Here is a 21,326-nt window from a genome sequence, read left to right on the forward strand (position 1 = left end):
GCATGATCAATGTGAATAGTGACTTTGGAATCAACTATGTAAGACCTGAACTTTTCACATGCAAACACGACTGCTAAAAATTCCTTCTCCGTACTGACATAGTTTCTCTGGGCACTGTCTAGAGTTTTACTAGCGTAGTGAATAACATTCAACTTCTTATCAGCTCTTTTCCCTAGAACAACACCAACAACATAATCACTAGCATCACACATGATCTCAAAAGGCAAGTTCCAATGAGGTGGTTGAACAATAGGTGCAGTTATCAAAGCCCTCTTAAGTATTTGGAAGGCTTCCTCAGAATCATCGTCAAAAACAAAAGGAATATCCTTTTGCAAGAGATTGGTAAGAGGCCTAGAAATCTTAGAGAAGTCTTTAATGAACCTTCCATAGAAACCAGCATGACCAAGGAAACTTCTTATACCTTTGATATCTGTGGGGTATGGCATTTTCTCGATTGCATCAACCTTAGCCTTATCGACTTCCATATCTCTTTCAGAAATTTTATGTCCTAAGACGATGCCTTCATTAACCATAAAGTGGCACTTGTCCCAATTCAAGACAAGATTGGTGTCTTTACATCTCTGTAATACTCAATCAAGGTTGCTGAGGAAATCATCAAAGGAAGACCCGTAAACGGAGAAGTCATCCATGAAAACCTCAACAATATTTTCACAAAAGTCATAGAATATAGCCATCATACATATTTGAAAGGTGGCAGGTGCATTACATAAGCCAAAAGGCGTACGTCTATAAGCAAAGGTACCGAAAGGGCAGGTGAAAGTGGTTTTCTCCTGATCAGATTGTGCAACTGGTATTTGGGAGAAACCAGAATATCCGTCTAGAAAGCAGAAGTGTGTGTGTTTGGACAACCTTTCTAGCATTTGGTCGATAAAAGGCAAAGGGTAATGATCTTTCCTAGTGGCTTTATTCAATTTTCTAAAATCGATCACCATCCTATAGCCAGTAATAATCCTTTGTGGGATCAACTCATCCTTATCATTAGGGACAACGGTAATGCCTCCCTTCTTAGGTACGCAGTGCAGCGGACTCACCCAATCGCTGTGAGCAACAGGATAAATGATGCCTGCTTCCAGGAGCTTTAGTATTTCTTTTCTCACTACTTCTTTCATCTTAGGATTCAATCTCCTTTGATGATCAGCAACTGGTTTGAAGTCAGGATCAGTTTTAATCTTGTGCTAGCATAGAGTAGGACTAATGCCCTTAAGATCATCAATACTATATCCAATAGCAGCACGGTGCTTCCTCAGAGTTTTTAGTAACTTCTTTTCTTCAAGATAGGCATACTTAAGAGTATCAGGCAACTGTTTAAGCTCGAACACAGGATCACCCTTTGGTGGGGTTGGATCCCCAAGCAGTCCAACAGGCAAGTTATTCTTAAGGATAGGATATTGTTTTAAGACAACTCTACCTATCTCATCCCTTTCATCCATCTGCATATGATTTTCATGCTCAAGCAAGTATTGCTCTAAGGGATCAGTAGGGGGCACGGCAATAGAGGCTAAGGCAATAGTTTCATCCCTACTAGGCAACTCCTTTTCATGAGGTTGTCTACCAAACTTGGAGAAATTGAACTCATGTGACACTCCTTTGAAGCCAACAGTGACAGTTTGCTTCTCACAATCAATATGAGCATTGACAGTATTGAGAAAAGGTCTACCAAATATAATGGGACAAAAGCTATCTTGTGCAGTAGCAAGAACGAGGAAATCAGCAGGATACTTCGTTTTACCACACAAGACTTCAACATCCCTAACAATTCCCACAGGGCAAATAGTATCTCTATTGGCAAGCTGAATAGTGACATCTATAGGTTCTATCTCAACAGGTGCAATCTCATCTTTGATTTCATCGTATAAGGATTGAGGTATTGCCCTAACACTAGCACCCATGTCACATAAGCCATGATAACAATGATCTCCTATCTTAATAGAAACCACAGGCATGCCAACAACAGGCCATGATAACGTGAGGTTTAGCAATTCTAGCAGCATCTTCACAGAAGTCAATATTATGTCCCTCAACTTCTTCAGACAGAAGATTTTTGATAATAGCAATGCTAGGTTCAACTCTAATTTTCTCAAGGGGTGTAGGTGTTCTAATATGGCGTCTACGTATCACAGTTGAAGCATTAGAATGATCCTTTATCCTTCAAGGGAAAGGTGGTTTCTCAATGTAAGCACTGGGAACAACAGGATCATTATACGCAATGACTTTCTCTTCAACTGGATTGGGTTTAACTAAAATGACTTCTAAAGGGGGATGATATTTAAACCACTTCTCTTTGGGGAGATCAATATGAGCGGCAAAAGATTCACACAATGAAGCTACTATCTCAGAGTCAAGTCCATAGTTAGCGCTAAAGTCACAAAAAGTATTTGTCTCAACAAAGGATTTAACACAATCAAACGTGAAATTCATACCTGACTCCTTACCTTCTTCAAGCTCCCAATCTTCAGAGTTGCACTTAATTATCTCCAATAAATTCCATTTGAATTCAATGTCTCTCTTCATAAAAGAACTGGTTCAAGAAGTGTCAAGCATGGTGAGATCATCATGAGAAAGCCGAGCATAGAAGTTCTGAATGATAATTTCTCTCGAGAGCTCATGATTGGGGCATGAATATAGCATTGATTTAAGCCTCCCCCAAGCATGAGCGATGCTTTCTCTGTGATGAGGCCAAAAATTGTAAATATAATTTCGATCACGATGTACTAAATGCATAGGATAAAACTTTTGATGAAATTCCAATTTCAACCGATTGTAGTCCCATGATCCAGTATCATCACATAGCCTATACCATGTCAACGCCTTATCCTTCAAACATAAAGGAAATACCTTCTTCTTGAACTCATCCTTGGGCACACCTGCAAGCTTAAATAAACCACAAACTTCATCTACATAGATCAGATGCAAGTCTGGATCAGATGTTCCATCTCATGTAAAAGGATTAGCCAGCAGTTTCTCAAGCATACCCGAAGGAAATTCAAAGAAAATATTTGCAGTAGGTGCAGTAGGTTGAGGAGAAACTATTTGTGCTTACGTTCAAGGTGAAGATACCCCGAACAAGCCCCTCAAAGGATTAGTATCCATAGTGACAAGTGACAATAAATTTCAGCACACTATATGAATGTTTCCTTACCAAGTTCCACTTACCAAAGGCGCTTCACTCCCCGGCAACGGCGCCAGAAAAGAGTCTTGATGACCCACAAGTATAGGGGATCAATCGTAGTCCTTTCGATAAGTAAGAGTGTCGAACCCAACGAGGAGCAGAAGGATCTGACAAGTGGTTTTCAGCAAGGAAATATCTGCAGACACTGAAATTGTCGGTGACAAGTGATTGTGTGGTGAGATGATTCGTAGCAAGCAACAAGTAACAAAAGTAGCAACGCTGCAGCAAAGTGGCCCAATCCCTTTTGTAGCAAGGGACAATCCTGGACAAAGTCTTATAGGAGGAAAAACGCTCCCGAGGACACACGGGAATTTCTGTCATGCTAGTTTCATCATGTTCATATGATTCGCGTTCGTTACTTTGATAGTTTGATATGTGGGTGGACCGGCCCTTGGTTACTGCCCTTACTTGGACAAGCATCCCACTTATGATTAACCCCTCTCGCAAGCATCCTCAACTACGAAAGAAGAATTAAGACAAAGTCTAACCATAGCATTAAACTAGTGGATCGAAATCAGCCCCTTACGAAGTAACGCATGAACTAGGGTTTAAGCTTCTGTGACTCTAGCAACCCATCATCTACTTACTAATTCCCAATATCTTCCTCTAGGCCCAAATAATGGTGAAGTGTTATGTAGTCGATGTTCACATAACACTACTAGAGGAAAAACAACTTACAACATATCAAATTACCGAACAAATACCAAATTCACATGACTACTATTAGCATGACTTATCCCATGTCCTCAGGAACAAAAGTAACTACTCAAAAAGCATAATCATAATCATGACCATAGAGGTAATGAGTAGCATCAAGGATCTGAACATAAACTCTTCCACCAAATAATCCAACTAGCATCAACTACAAAGAGTAATCAACACTACTAGCAACCTTACAAGTACCAATCGGAGTCGCAAGACGGAGATTGGTTACAAGTGTTGAACTAGGGTTTGGAGATGAGATGGTGCTGATGAATATGTTGATGGTGACAAGTCCCCTCCGATGAGAGGAGTGTTGGTGATGACGATGGCGACGGTTTCCCCCTCCGGGAGGGAAGTTTCCCCGGCAGGGTCGTCCTGCCAGAGGTCTAGATTGGTTCTACTCAAGTTCCACCTCGCGGTGGCGAAACCACGAAAAAGCTCCTCCCTTATTTTTTCGTGGATGAAACCCTCCATATAGCAAAAGAGGGGAGAAAGTGGGCCAGTGGGCTGCCCACAAGCCCCCATGGTGCGACATGGGGGGTGGCCGCGCCGTGTAGGCTTTTGGGCACCCCTTGGTGCCCCTCTGGCACTTCTTTGGCCTAGTATTTTTGATAAATCGGGAGAAAATTCCTCGTTGATTTTTACGGCGTTTGGAGTTGCGCAGAATAGGTATCTCAACTTTGCTCCACTTTCAAGCCAGAATTCCAGTTGCCGGTATTCTACCTCTTCATGTAAACCTTGCAAAATAAGAGAGAAAAGGCATAAGAATTGTACCATGAAGTGAAATAACAGCCAAAGAAGCAATAAATATCAACATGAAAACATGATGCAAAATGGACGTATCAAGGTTGTTCTGTGGCAGAAGCCTCAGCAGCAGAGGAGGTGGCAGCAGCAACTGCATCAGTAATAGAATCCTCATTGAGCTTTGTTACATCTACGTTTCCCTTTTTCCTCAATTTGGCCAAATACTTGGCTATTTCTTCAGGATAGTCTTCAACTGTGACCATGCTGGAGGGATGGGCACCTTGTTAGTCCTAGAGAGGTGGTCTATTGCAAGGAGGTTTGAGGGAAAACTTCTTGGCATACTTGGGAGTGACATACTTGTATTTCTTCCACTCCTGAGCCCATCTTCGTTCAATCCTCTGAAGCCCGATCTTGTGTTTCGCAGTTGTTTCTTTCCCATGAATCTCTTCATCTGGTGTGCAGTTATCAGCATAGACATCTTCAGGGATCTCAAAGGCTGTGTTCAGTTCTAGGTTCTTGCCACCCTCCTCCATTTTCTTCAATTGAGGTTTTTGCTGAGGAATTTGTATTCTGGAGGAATCTGCTGACACAAGTATATTTTCTTCAAGAAATGCTGCAAATGAGTTAAATTGATGAGAACCTAGTGATTCATCGACTGACATTTTATACATGTGAACATAATATAGGTGCGAAGAGTTTGAGGGGTCATATGCATTATCAGATTTGAGGAATTTGAAAAATGAATCAAGTTGAGGAATTTGACCAGTACACTTTGGAGGAATTTGACTAAGCATTCTCATCTTGGGTTCCAGAGTTGTGCAGATACGGGAATTTCCACAATTGAGGAATCTCGTGAAGAATTTAGCAACTTATTGAAATCCATCAAGTGTTCTAGACATGGTTGTGCAGAGTTGAAGGATTTTCTTAGGAATAACATATTTCACAGATCTAAAGAAAATAAATGGATCAACAGGGGCAGTAAAATAAGATTTTAATTACCCTGTATGAAAAACTCGATGAAGTGTGTAAGTGAAAAACAGAAGCTCGTTGGTTAAGATCTTTAGTGCCCTAACTTGGCGACTGAAACCAGCTACGACGACGGCAGAGGGAGATGATCCACAGTCTGCGTGAGTTCGGCGACAGCGGGGTCGAGGGAGTGAAGCTGTTCGTCATCGACAACAAAGATTTCTAGCGACGGAGCTAGGTTTGAGCTCGAGCGGAGAAGACGAGAGCGAGAGAAGAGTTCTTCACTCGAGGGGGGAGGGGGGCTATTTATAGCTTAGGTAAAAATGGTCCGAAGCGAAATATTCAGACGAAACTGCATGTGCCCTTTCGTCTCTGCATGACACGTGCTACCCACGTCCGAAGCGGTGAAGATAGTGGAGATCGTGGTTATCCTATCGTGAGTAGTGGGTGCAGTTAGAGCGGTAACAGTATTTTTTTAAAATTTGAAGATTTTGTAGCAAAGTCATCAACTGACAAGGACTCGGTGCGGACTTTGAACAAGTGTCAAATAGAATGCATATGAAGAATTGAGAATAATTCGGTTGAGCTTCGCATAGAGGGGAGACGGGTCCGATCACATTCACTTAGAAAAAATACCAACTTGAAGACTTAGCAATAAGTGAATGTTGTTGAGGACATTGAAAGCTCATTACATAATATATAGTCAATGAAGATCATCACATAAAATTTTGAAGAATTTGATTTTTTTGAAGACTTTGAGAACTTTGAGGAATTTGTGAAAAGTCTCAAATTTGAAGAATTTCATCTTTGAAGAATTTCAACTTTTTGAAGAATTTCAAATTATTGAAGAATTTCAATGTTTGGTGGTGGTGTGACCCACCGTATAAGAATGATGATTTCAGGCGCCGCGTACAATTGTCGTAGGGCCCTGAGAATCAAATTCTTCATTAATTTCTTCACACTTAGAGAGTTATTCTTCATTGATTGAAGAAAAAGTTACTTCGTGTGTTGCGCATCTAAGTCATCAATTTTGCATAAGTGTTAGGATGTGTGCATTTTTACACAACATTTGATAATTCTAGGATATTTAGCTCACACCGCAACTTGCAAAACTTTTCTCATCCAAGGGCTTAGTGAAGATATCTGCTAGATGGCCATTAGTCTTCACATGCTCGATGATGATATTGCCCTTGAGTACACGATCACGAAGAAAATGATGATGAATCTGGATGTGCTTGGTCTTTGAGTGTTGTACTGGGTTGTAGGCGATATTGATTGCACTCTCATTGTTGTAGTAGAGGGGAACATTCTTCATGTTGATGTCGTAGTCTTTGAGGGTTTGCTTCATCCATGGCAGTTGAGCACAACAAGATCCGACATCAATGTATTCAGCTTCAGAAGTGGAGAGTGATACGTAGTTCTGCTTCTTTGAGGACCAGCAGACTAAGGATCATCCGAGGAAATGACATGTGTCTCATGTTGACTTGGGATCCACACGGTCACCAGCATAATCACAATCTGTATATCCAATGAGGTGAAGATTTGAGCCCTTGGGGTACCATAATCCAAGCGTTGGTGTGTGAGCTAGATATCAAAGAATATGTTTCATAGTATTATGGTGTGATTCCTTTGGTTTTGCTTGGAAACATGCACACATACAAACACTAAGCACAATGTATGGCCTATATGCACAAAAATACAATAAAGAGCCAATCATGGAGTGATATACCTACTGATCAAAATCTATACCATTTTCGTGAGTGCATAGGTGATCGTTGGTAGGCATGAGAATTTTGACGCCTTTGCATTCATTCATGCCGGATTTCTGAAGGACATCCTTGAAGTATTTTTCTTGAGAGATGAAGATGACATTGCTTTGTTGACGAATTTGCAGACCTAAGAAGAATTTCAGCTCCCCCATCATGGACATTTGATATTCTTCACCCATCATGTAGGCAAATTCATCACTGTAACGTTTGTCAGTACAACCAAAGATAATGTCGTTGAGATATATTTGGCACACAAATAATTCACTTTCATAGGATTTTGTGAACAAATTAGGATCAAGGGAATTGGGTTTTAAGCCTTTCTTCATGAGGAATTCCTTCAATGTGCCATACCACGCTCGAGGGGCTTGCTTGAGGCCATAGAGTGCCTTTTTGATTCTGAAGACTTTGTCAGGATGCTTAGGGTCTTCAAAACCTGGGGGCTGAGTAACATATACTTCTTCCGCAAGCTTACCATTGAGGAATGCACTTTTCACATCCATTTGATAGAGAGTAATATTGTGATGGTTAGCATAGGCAAGCAATATACGAATAGCTTCAAGTCTAGCAACAGGTGCAAAATTTTCATCAAAGTCAATTCCTTCAACATGTGTGTAGCCTTGGGCTACAAGCCGTGCCTTGTTCCTCACAACCTGACCATCCTCATCTTGCTTGTTTCGGTAGATCCACTTGGTGCCTATGATGTTGTGCTTGCGAGGATCTGGTCTTTTGATGAGTTCCCATACATCATTTAGCTTGAACTAAAGATGTTCATCTTGCGTGGCTTGAATCCACTCGGGTTCCATGAAGGCTTCAACAAATTTTGAGGGTTTTGTGATAGACACAAAGGAGGAATGCCCACAAGAGTTAACCAAATGTGAAGCTTTTGAGCGAGTGAGAGGACCTGGCGCATTGATGTCATCGAGGATTTTGTCAATTTCCACTTCATTTGCAATCCTCGGATGTGTTGGTTGAAGACTTTGGTTGGGCTGAGGAATTGATCTGGATCATTTTCCTCAGGTGCACCCGCTTGAATTTCATCATTGTTGGGGACGACTACTTCAACAAAGTATTGTTCCTCAGTAGGAATGATATCTTCAGTAGCCTTGTGCTTAATAGCTTCCTCAGGAGTCAATTATCTGGCACAGGAGGCAGTTGCTCTCTTTGCGAGCCATTAGTTTCATCGATCCACACATCTACAGTTTCAACAACCTTGTTGTGATAGGTATTGAACACTCTGTAGGTGTGCGGGTCCTTTCGGTAACCGAGCATAAAACCCTCATGTGCTTTAGGCGCAAATTTTGAGCTATGGTGAGGATCTCTAATCCAGCATCTTGCACTGAAGACTTTGAAATAACTTACATTGGGTTTCTTGTTAGTGAGTAGGTCGTATGAGGTTTTCTTGAGGAATTTGTGAAGATATACCATTGATGATGTGGCAGGCAGTGTTAATTGCCTCAAGCCAAAAGCGACGAGGACTCTGATATTCTTCAAGCATAGTCCATGTCATTTCAACCAGAGTCATGTTCTTGCACTCAACAACGCCATTCTGTTGAGGAGTATAAGGAGCACACAATTCGTGAGTAATACCAAGTTCATCAAGATAATCATCAAGACCAGTATTCTTGAATTATGTCCCATTATCACTCCTGATGTGCTTGATCTTGACGCAGAAGTTCATCAAGGCACTTGAGGAAAATCGTTTGAAGACTTCATGCACTTCAGTTTTATACAGAATGATATGCACCCATGTGTATCGAGAATAATCATCAACGATGACAAAGCCATATAGAGAAGGTGTATTTCTTAGAGTGGCATAATGAGTAGGTCCAAAGAGATCCATATGAAGTAATTCAAATGGATGAGTAGTAGTCATGATAGTCTTCGAGGGGTGTTTGGATCTGGTCATTTTTCCGGACTCACAAGCACCGCAAAGATGGTCCTTGAGGAATTTGATGGTTTTGATGCCAATGACATGCTTCTTCTTTGCCAGTGTGTGCAAATTCCTCATGCCTGCGTGACCAAGTCGTCGATCCCTTATCCAGCCTTCTGAGGTTTTTGCTAGTAGACACGTGGTTGATTGAGGACCTATAGAGAAGTCAACAATATACAAGTCTCCTCTCCTAAAGCCTTCGAAGACATTGGATTTGTCAGATTCCATGATGACTACACATCTATATTTTCCAAAGATGGAAATCATATCAAGATCACAAAGCATTGAGACTGACATGAGGTTATACCCAAGGGATTCGACAAGCATGACTTTGTCCATGTGTTGATCCTTAGAGATAGGTACTTTACCAAGTCCCAATACCTTGCTTTTACCTTTGTCAGCGTAGGTGATATGCTTCACGGGTGATGGAGTCAGTGGGATATTCATCAATAAGCTTTTATCACCAGTCATGTGATTTGTACATCCACTATCAATAACCCACTCTGTGTTCTTGGTTTGATCATCGTGCAGATGACTTAGTACAACTTACCATCTCATATGCTTCAAATTTGAAGAATATGATATCAATTTCGTCAGACCTGAATTTCATCACAAACGGTAAATATGAGGACGTAGTGAGGACGAGTGAAATGATAGGTCATTTCCTCATATTTTAGCTTGCATCCTATCAAACAACTTCCTTAGGTCTCGAGCAAATTCTTCACACGACGACTTTCATCTGGAGACCTGACCTACAGAAGTGATTAGTTCGATTACTTCACCACCCACATCAAAAGGGGTGGTAAAGCGTTCATCATTCTGCGAGCACCATATGAGAATGAAGGCATTGAAGCTAATGCACTTCTTTTTACAGTACTCAAATGAATAGGCACAAAAATTCTTTGATGACTTATGAACATAGTGATTTGAATAATAGTGCACATATTCATGTTCCTTGCAGTTTCCCTGCATATCAGAAACATTAGTGCGAGTAAGAGCATAGTTTTGACCATTTGAGGAATTTGATCCTCGTGAAGACTTTGGTCCACCTGAGGAATTTGATCTGGGGTTCTGGTTCTTCATTGGCGGTGTCATGAGGACATTCACTTGAAGACTTTCCAAGCAGCTTTTGGGAACCTAGATTTTCCTCACGTGAGGTCCATTCCTGCAGTTAGTTCCAACATATCAAGCAAATACTTCATCGGATTGATTTTTGAACAGTTTATAATTGGAGTTAAATGACTCATCAAAGGAATAAGACATTTCACATGAAAAGCATGTTAGAGTGGATGGATTAATGGGAGGCCCTTTAGCAGCAACCCATGAGGTTTTGGGGTACTGCTCAGGTTTCCAGTATGACCCATCAACGTTCAGTTTCCTCTCAAAGGCAACACACTCTTTCGTCGGGTTCCTGTTCAGAATCTTATTTTCGAGCACATGGCAAAGGGTTTGATGCCCTTTGAGACTTTTCTATATGCCCGTCACATACAATTCCTTCAATCCTGCATTTTCATCAGTATCATTTGTGGTTTCCTCAACTAAAGAATTTGATACCACATGAAGAGTTGAAGAACTTGTAGCGATAGAAGCATTTGAGGTTTCAGGTGAAGAATAAAGAGTTTCACGTTCGATGCATTTCAGACTTGGTGGAATGAATTCTTCCTGAGTGGTACTGGTCTGTTGAGCAATCAATGAATCATTTTCCATTTGAAGATCATCATATGACATTTTCAACTTCTCAAGATCAAGCTTCCATTGAAGAAATTCATAGGAAAGCTTCTCATGATCAGCCAAGAGTGTACCATAACGATCTTAAAGGCTATCAAATCTGGACTAAAGACTTTGAACATCTTCAGTGAGGATTTGAGTACGATTCATTTCATCATTCAACAGATCATCGCTTTTGTCTAGCAGTTTCTGAAGCTTTTCAATAGCACCACTACAATAAATATGTCAACTTGTGACCTTCTCTCAGTGACCCCAGCTGAATTGGTCGTAAATCCACGGCCATTTCGCTAGGAAGGGCTCAAACCCTGAAATTGCCTTACACCAAATGGTCATGAAGCAGACAACAGTGGTCAACGACCTTATTTCTACCTGATTACGACCAATATAAATGGTCAAGAGGTTGTGAACGTGGATGCATTGGTACTTAAGGCCACCTCCTTTTTAAATGTATCGTGATGGAAGTAACATATTTATTTATCCAAATGTTATGAAATTTTTACAGCGCCTTGATATGCCCAAATTATCGTCCTTCTCCAAATTGGAGCTCAATCCAATCATCTATGTGATCCCAACATAAATTTCTATTTTTGTCCAAATTGGCACATTGCAAAGCAAGTGCTATATAGACCCCTCCTATTTCCCTCAGACTTTTTGGGATCTCTTACATATTCAAATCATTTCTACATGCCAATATTCAGCACCATTTCCCTAGTAAAGCTTCGTCAGCAAATTTCCAAAGTTTCTATCCAAAAAGAATCTTTGTGAAGGAAGTACTGGCTAGGATTATCCAAATCATGTGAGATTTTTCAAAATGTTTCATATGCTCAAATAATCACCCTCCGCAAAAATTTAGATTTATCCACCAATCCATGTGACCTCATCATCCAAACTTTTATTCTGGTCATATTTTCATTTTGTGAAGCAGCTATATTTTATATTACTTAATTATATATGAAACTTCACCAGGGAATGTAGATACCTATATAACTTATCTCCACCAAATTTTAGCTCATTTCATTTAACCAATTTCTCTCAATAATTTTCCCAAGTTTCTGTCCAAAGAAGAGCCTTGTGAAGGAAGTACCACTTTGGCACGTCCAAATGGTACCAAATTTGTACAGTACCTACCTATGCCCAAATTACCATCCTCCAGCAAATTTCAGCTCAATCCATTCATTCATTTGAGCCCAACTTCAACATTAATATTTATGTCCACCTAGGCTCCTCCGTTTGAGCTAAAAATTTGCCAATAGAGTCTTCTTAGTTAATGATCATCCTCAACCAAAACTCAGGCTCATTGGTCATGTTCATTTCCCCCATCGCTAATCAGACACTTGGCTGCTAATTCATGTTTGAGCTTAGTTCCACGTCCTTGTAATATTCTTCTATTGTATTCTTCTTCCTAACACCTACGGGTGGAGTCTCCGACACATCAGACATGCCTAGGCCAGCCAGAACACGTGGCAACGCCAAGGTCATGCAGGGACCACGCGGTTGGCATGCTAGTTTGACCGCTCTGGAGTTGGGGCCCTCGGACACCATCCAAACCTTGACGTCTTGCCACCACACCATGTATATCTGATTAAATGGATAGTTATGTACCTATAAATCATTTTTGGGAAAAATAAATAGCAAACTATAATGCACCTGCACTTCAAATTGGACCCGCTTCCTACTGAATCGGGGGAAATTTATCTTTTTCATGAGAGGTGTTTCAAAGATTTTGACACCCAACCATTTTGTCAATTATACTTTAAATATGATCCAATATTTTAGAAAAATGGCTTGGTCCAATTTTGCAACAAATATATGGTAGGTCCTTCACAAAAAAACTCATTTTGGGCACTCAAAAAATGGAAAATGATTTTTCCGTCGAAAGAAAATGAAAACTTCCTTAGACAACATTGTTTGTCATTTGAATATGCACCCTTGTGCACAATATGAGACCATTTGAAAAAACTATGCCATGAATGTGGCCATAAGATTGATCATCTCGCTTGAAAGCTATGAATTTTCACACATGATAACTCATTTTCTAGAACACTTTTTAAAAATAATTGTCGTATTACAAGTTTATAATTTTTCCTCATAGCTTGGTCACATATAATGACATAATGCGAAGGTTTTACAATTTTTTTAATTTTGAATGCCCATTTCAAAATGTGGTCAAAACGACAGGCATGCCCGTTTCTAGCTAGTGGTTGAATCTTGGAACTTTTTTTGGTGTTTATGTGATTAAGTGGATACTTTTGTACCTATAAATGATTTTAGCAAAAAATAAAAAGCAATCTATAATGTAGCTGCAGTTCAAATTTGACCCGGTTCCTACTGAATCGGGGGAAATTTGTCTTTTTCACGACAGGTGGCTCAAAGATTTTGACACCCAACCATTTGGTCAACTGTACATTAATATGATCTAATATTTTAGAAAAATGATTCTGTCCAATTTTGCAGCAAATATATGGTAGGTCCTTCACAAAAAAACTCATTTTGGGCACTCGAAAAATGGAAAATGATTTGTCTGTCCCAAGAAAATGAAAACTTCCTTCGGCAACATTGTTTGTCGTTCCAATATGCACCCTTGTGCACAATATGGGAACATTTGAAAAAAACTATACCATGGGTGTGGCCATAAGATTGATCATTTGGCTTGAAAGCCATGAATCTTCACACATGATTGCTCATTTGTAAGAACACTTTTTAAAAATAATTATCGTATTACAAGTTTATTATTTTTATTGATAACTTGGTCACATATAATGACACAATGCGAAGGTTTTACAATTTTTTGTTTTTTTGAATTTTGTATTCCTATTTCAAAATGCGGTCAAAACGATGGGCATTCCCGTTCCTAGCTAGTGATTGAATCTTGGAATTTTTTGTGCTTATGTTATTAAATGGATACTTCTGTACCTAGAAATTATTTTTGCAAAAAATAAAAATCAATCTATGATGCAGGTGCAGTTGAAATTTGACCCGGTTCCTACTGAATCGGGGAAATTTTTATTTTTCAGGAGAGGTGGCTCAATGTTTTTGACACCCAACCATTTGGTAAATTATACATTAAATATGATCTAATATTTTAGAAAAATGTTTTGGTCCAATTTTGCAACAAGTATATGGTAGGTCACTCACAAAAAAACTCATTTTGGGCACTCGAAAAATGGAAAATGAATTCTCCATCCAAATAAAATGAAAAATTCCTTAGACAACATTGTTTCTCATTCCAATATGCACCCTTGTGCACAATATGAGATAAATTGAGAAAACTATGCCATGAATGTGGCATAAGATTGATCATTTGGCTTCAAAGCTATGAATCTTCGCGATAACTCATTTTTTAGAACACTTTGTAAAAATAATTACCGTATTACAAGTTTATTATTTTTCCTAGTAACTTGGTCACATATAATGACACAATGCGAAGGTTTTACAATTTTTTTATTTGTTGAATTTTGCATGCCTATTTCAAAATGCGATCAAAACAATATGGCATTCATACACAAATTCCACCAACTTAGATATTTTTTGTTTTAGAAGATCATACATAGATATGATATTCATCCCACTTGAGCACACACAAATTAGCAACTTGTTTGCTTTTCGTGTTAACTCTTGCTATTGCATCGAGAAAGAACAATTCCTCCAAAACACAGTTTGGTGAAAAGTACTCGAAGGTCATATTTTGTGCTTATTGGTTCTACATATGAAATTGGGAATGTTTGAATTGAACAATTTAAGGATATGAAAATCTCAAAGATTTTTTGATCTTGATCGTAGTCTAATGCAATACAAATCTATGATTTATAGGAGTATGTTTTGCTGTACGTACTTGACAAAAGAGAAATACATTTTCTTCTCTAGCCTCGTGTTAGTAAAATTTTAATCCTGTAGTGGTGCACCACTCAACTATCTGGTAACACATTGATGGACCATGGATCAATCCAGACATAGAAACTTCAGTACTTAGCGATTGACCATGGATCAATCCAGACATAAAAAATTCTAACTTTATTTCTAGTCGATTACGACCAATTTTAAATGGTCATAATGTCGTACACGCATAGTGCATTTTGATTGGTCCATAGCCATGTCACGCGGATCATGCATCATATACCATTGGATGCTGGCGGATCCAATGTCCGCCCTCACCCCGTCCTGATCCATCCTTATCCCCTCTCCCCGAGAACCCCGAGAACCCTAACATGCGCCCTCTGCCCCGTCCATCCCTCCCCTCGTCCTCCCATCGCGCCACCACCCACCCCGTCGCCCCCATCCCACCCGCGACCACTCATATCCTCGACAGACTCCCTCAGAACTCACCCCACCCACATCTCCGCCACCGACCTCTCTCCCACCCTCGCCTCGGACCACGCCGCCAGCATCCCTCACCCCCATTCCCTCCCTTTGGATCGGGCAGGCGCCGCCTCCCCACCCCCACTCGCCCCTCTGGATCGAGTAGGTGCCGCTGCCCCCACCCCCACGCCCTCTGGATCGAGTAGGCACTCTACACCGGTGGCGCTTGGAAGGCCAGTGTTCCCCGTCAATGACTCTCCTTGCTGCCGCCACCACCAATGGCGCCCGATATGGGCGACCTCCGGTGGGAATCGACAGTCCAAGCACACCACAGGGATCCCCTCGCTCCGCTCCTCCCCCATCCATTGCACATGTCCTCCAGCCATTCACCATCGTCTCTCGTCGCTAGGGTTTCTGTCGGCGTGGCTCCGCCGACTCAGGTGCGTCCCTCTACTACATCTCCTCCTAAGAGCTTTTCCTAACTTCTTCCGAACGTCGTCTCTCCCTCCCAGATCTAGGATGTCGTACTCTCTCAAGCATAAGGACGCCATGGGCGCGATGGCTACTTCCTCCCTTGCCTTGATGCCATGGAGTGTCTAGAACCGTCTGTGGATGACGACACCCAGCGACAAGGGACGACCTGACCTTCCACCCCGAAGCCCTAGGAAGGCGAGTGAGGAACTAGGAGGGGTACTCATACCGGGGCCTACTGCTGCTGCTAGGTAGAGTCCGGCCATGCTACTACTATGTTGGATCCCCTCCTCCTCCGTCGGGACATGCCCATTGATACTATGTCGATTCTGATCGTACTAGCTAGCTTGTTGTCTCACTTTCGTGAGGCATGTGTGCTCTCATCCTAGATGGAAGGGTGATTCGTTATGGTTGTTTTTATGGGTGTTACTTCTTATCATGCTTTGCTTATGTTCTGATAAATGGTGATGTGTGTTCAGGCAAGCAGAGCAGAAAGTTTTAAAAGAGTGCAAATCATGTGGCTTGCTCCTTGGGACCGGCGGGGCTTGGGACCAAAGCTGGATCCGCATGCGCCGATGCCGATTATAACAGGTACGCCCCAATCTCTCATCCCAGCCAGATTCCAATCGACGGTGATGGCAACTGAAATCTGATGAAACTCATCTGATACTCGTTGGCTACAGCCGAAGTTCATGAGGTACGCGGAGAGGACGACATTCGAGTGGATGCTGACGAGCGGGGTGGACCCGCACGCGGGGGAGTAAGCACTAGTGCAAATCTGATGCGCTTCTTCGTTTTACTGTTGCTCCAGCTGGTTCGTGTTTATTGTTGGGGCATTCTAGTGTGTGCCTTACAAGTTCCTGGTGGTTACAAAATATACCTGATATTGTAGGTATTTAGAGCATTTGTGATGTTCTTTTCCACTTAGATTCTTTAGTATTTGTGCGTGAACCTTCGAAAAATAGAATTACCCTCCGAAACTAGTTGACTCGTCTTCTACATAGCAACTACAGACTTATATGTGTTAATACAATGAACATTGAAAATTTATGAAGCGCTCGATACTTCTTATTCTAAAGCACAGGAGGATTCTTTTGGGAAAATACTCAATGCCCAATTGGGATTATAAGGAATTTGAAACTTGTTTAAGTATACTGTATCTGAGACTGAACTACTCCAAGGAGTAACTTGTTTTCAGTATATGTGAGTAGTAACTTGTTTAAGACCTTTTTAGTTGCAATAGTATAACACTAGATGTAGTGTAGGACAATGGTACTTTATTGTAAGTTTCAGTTAATTAATTGAAAAAATCTTGGTTACATAACTTCTCGTAATTTATTGGTATATGCCTGGTTTCTTGTTAAATCTGATGTTTTGCAGCAAATTTTCAGCGTTATGAGATTTTTATGTTCATGGATTCACTTGATTAAGTTTCTAACTTTTCATAATATTATTTGCACATGTTCGCCTTCATTCTTGGAAAGATCTAGGAAGAAGAATCCTGAAGAAAACCCACACCCAGCAATGCGTATTAGCTCACTCGAGCTAGTTATGTGTATATTTAGTTGTATTTTATAGCTGAATACCAGATTTGAATGATGTATGATTGTAATGTACTTTGAGTGGCTGTTGTATGATTATTATGCCTTATTGCCTCTTTTTTGCATCGAATTATCTAATTGCATGAATATAGAACTGATGTCTCGTACCCAAACAACAACCTTGTAATTGTTTCCCCTTTGACTAGTGGGTCCTACTTTAAAATGGAAAAAAGAAAAGAAAACTTACAAGTGGGCTAGAAAAACGCTAAGGCCCAAAAAATATGGAATGTAAAAGTCTGTGGCCCAAAAAATAAAAGGCTGTTGGGCTTGGCCCATGTAGCTAACCAACATTGTAAGGAAAAAACAAGAAATAGGCTGAATTAATGGGTTGGCCCATATAGACACCGAATTGGACCAGGCCAATTCTACTCAACGACCTTTTCGTTTGATCGTAATTTTGCCACGTCAGCTTGCCACGTCGGATCTGATGTGGTGTGGGCATATTGTCAGTGACCAAAACAATTGGTCGTAGAACCAACGACCTTTCATTTTGGTTGTTGTAGTTCATTAGAGATGGTCAACTTTTGACCAACTGTTTTTGGTCACAAAAAGGTCACTAATGGATAACAGCGACCATTCAGTGACCAATATTGAAGGTCAAAAGTTAGCATATTTCTTGTAGTGCACTTTGTTGCTTAGTGTCAATGTTGGCAAGTTTATAGTAACTAGGTTTTTGATAATCATTAGGTTCACAGTCACTAGAATCAGAGGAGGATGTGTGGCTTGGTACCTTTGAACCTTTTGCCATGAAGCAATAGGTGGGAGCAAAGTCATCATCATATTCATCAGTGTTGTTGGCGTTGTCATTTTCTTCAAGGTTGAAGATCGAATTGCTAACGAATGAGGTAGCAAGTGAAAGACTTGCCACACTAGATTATGACTCCACTTCAGAACCTTCCTCTCCATCACATTCCTCGGATTCTTCTTTAGAATCCATTTCCTTCCAATGAGTGCCCAAGCCTTTCCGAAACTGGTCTTCTTGTGCGATGAGGACTTTGAAGATTTCTTCTTTTTCTTTGAAACATCAGAACTTTCATCCTTGTATTTCTTCTTTCTTGATTCCTTCACCGAGCAAGGACAGTCAGCAATGTAGTGGCCAGATTTCTTGCATTTATAGAAGGTTCTTTTCTTGTAGTCCTCAGATGAAGATTGTGATTTCCGCATATCTTTTCTTGAAGATTTTCCAAACTGGCAACGCTTTCTGAACTTCTAAAATTTCCTCACGAGCATACCAATTTCTTGCCCAAGTTCTTCAGGATCGCAAAGACTGCAGTCAGATTCTTCTTCCTCAGATGAGGAAATAGCCTTTTCCTTCGGCGCACGAGGTCTTGAATAACTTGGTCCATATAGGTCTCTCTTTTCTTCTTGTAGGAATTCCTGAGTATTGAGTCTCTCAAGTATATCAGCAGGATCAAGCATCTTGTAGTCTCTTTGTTCTGGGATCATCAAACCAGTGTGTCAAACGATGGATCAAGAGATCATAGTAGTTTCTTCACAAATTCATGGTTAGTGATGTCTCTAGCTCCTAGAGCTTGCAATTCATTTGAGATGTCAGTGAGGCGATCAAAGGGGTCTTGGCAGCTTTCATTATCAAGCCTCTTGAAATGGTTGAAGAGATTGCGAAGAACATCAACACGAGAATCGCGCTGTGTTGAGACTCCCTCATTGACTTTGGACAACCTATCCTAGATAAGATTCGCTAAGCCCAAAGTACTAACTCTTCCATACCGACCTTTGCTCAGATGCACACAGATGATATTCTTTGCTTGCAAGTCGAGTTGCTTGAACTTCTTCAAATCAGCGACAGAGATAGTTGTAGTGATGGAGGGAACACCATTTTCCACAATGTACCAGAGATCATTGTGAATTGCTTGAAGATGCATCTGCATCTTGGTCTTCCAGTAAGGGAAGTCCTTTCCTTTGAAGGTAGGATAACCTCCAGTAACCTTGATCATACCTGCGGTCGACATAACTAATAATCCAGGCGGTTAAACCAAAATCACACAAAACAAGGGAGTACCTTGCTCTGATACCAATTGAAAGTGCGTTATATGGACTAGAGGGGGGGTGAATGAGCGATTTTTCAAATTTATCAATGAGGAAATTCCTAGCGAGGAAAGTCCTCAGTTATGAATTGTGTGCAGCGGAAACAATACTTAGATAGAAGTGCAAAAACGACTACAACAAAGTACTCAGCGAGAATTGATAGGATCGGTTTGCATAGGTCACGTATAAAGGATAAGCAGGTGATAAATAACTCATGTGAAGAATTTGAGGTGAGGAATTCAAGAAAGTCTTCAGTAAAATTCTTCAAATAGTACAGATGAAAGTCTTCAACATGCAATTGAGGAAATGAAATGAGCTGAAGAAATAGAACCAGTAGCTCGATGAAGACAGTGGTTGATGGCCCAGTTCCAACTGCTGTGACAATTGTACGTCTGGTTTGGAGCAGCTTGGTATTGAAACCAAAGGACGCATGATACGTCTTAAACGTATCTATAATTTTTGATGGTTTCACGCTGTTATCTTGTCTTCTTTGGTTGTTTTATGTACCTTTTATATCTTTTTTGGGACTAACTTATTAATTAAGTGCCAAGTGCCAGTTCCTGTTTTTTCCGTGTTTTTGACTCTTTTCACATCTGATTTTGGAACGCAATCCAAACGGAAGAAAAACCCCGAAATGATTTTTTCCCGAACGGAAGAAGATCACGGGCCTTTGGGCCAGGTCAGGTGGGCTCCAGGGAGCCCACAAGCCCACACTCCGACACTAGGGGGGAGGCGGCGGTGGGCAGGCTTGTGGCCTCCCTGGCCGCCCCCTGACCTAGGTCTTTGGCCTATAAATTCCCAAATATTCCGCAAAAATTCAGGGGAGCCTCGGAAAATACTTTTCCGCCGCCGCAAGCTTCCGTTTTCGTGAGATGTCATCTGGAGACCCTTCCCGGCACCCTTCCGGAGGGGACTTTGGAGTTGGAGGGCTTCTTCATCATCATCATCGCCCCTCCAATGACTCGTGAGTAGTTCACTTCAGACCTACGGGTCCGTAGTTAGTAGCTAGATGGATTCTTCTCTCTCTCTTGGATCTTCAATACAAAGTTCTCCATGATCTTCATGGACATCTATCCGATGTATTCTTCTTTGGCGGTGTGGTTGTCGAGATCTAATGAATTGTGGATTTGTGATCAGATTATCTATGATATATATTTGAGTCTTTGTTGATTTCTTATATGCATGATTTGATATCCTTGTAAGTCTCTCCGAGTCTTGGGTTTTGTTTGGCCAACTAGATCTATGATTCTTGCAATGGGAGAAGTGCTTGGTTTTGGGTTCTACCATGTGGTGACCTTTCCCAATGATAGTAGGGGCAGCAAGGGACACTTCAAGTAGTTGCCATCAAGGGTAAAAAGATGGGGTTTTTATCATTTGTTTGAGATTATCCCTCTACATCATGTCATCTTGCTTAAGGCGTTACTCTGTTCTTATGGACTTAATACACTAGATGCATGCTGGATAGCGGTCGACGTGTGGAGTAATAGTAGTAGATGCAGATAGTATCGGTCTACTTGTTTTGGACGTGATGCCTCTAGAAATAATCATTTCATAGATATCGTCACGACTTTGCGCGGTTCTATCAATTGCTCGACAGTAATTTGTTAACCCACCGTCTACTTGCTTTCATGAGAGAAGCCACTAGTAAACACAACGGCCCCCGGGTCTATTCACATCCATCGTTTACATCTCCGCTTTTACTTTGCTTTGTTACTTTGTTGCTTTTAGTTCTCACTTGGCAAACAATCTATAAGGGATTGACAACCCCTTCATAGCATTGGTAGCAAGATTTTGTGTTTGTGCAGGATCTTGAGATACTCCTCCACCGGATTGATACCTTGGTTCTCAAACTAAGGGAAATACTTACCACCGCTGTGCTACAT

Source organism: Hordeum vulgare, chromosome 1H (assembly GCF_904849725.1).
Source record: "Hordeum vulgare subsp. vulgare chromosome 1H, MorexV3_pseudomolecules_assembly, whole genome shotgun sequence".
Lineage (NCBI taxonomy): Eukaryota > Viridiplantae > Streptophyta > Magnoliopsida > Poales > Poaceae > Hordeum > Hordeum vulgare.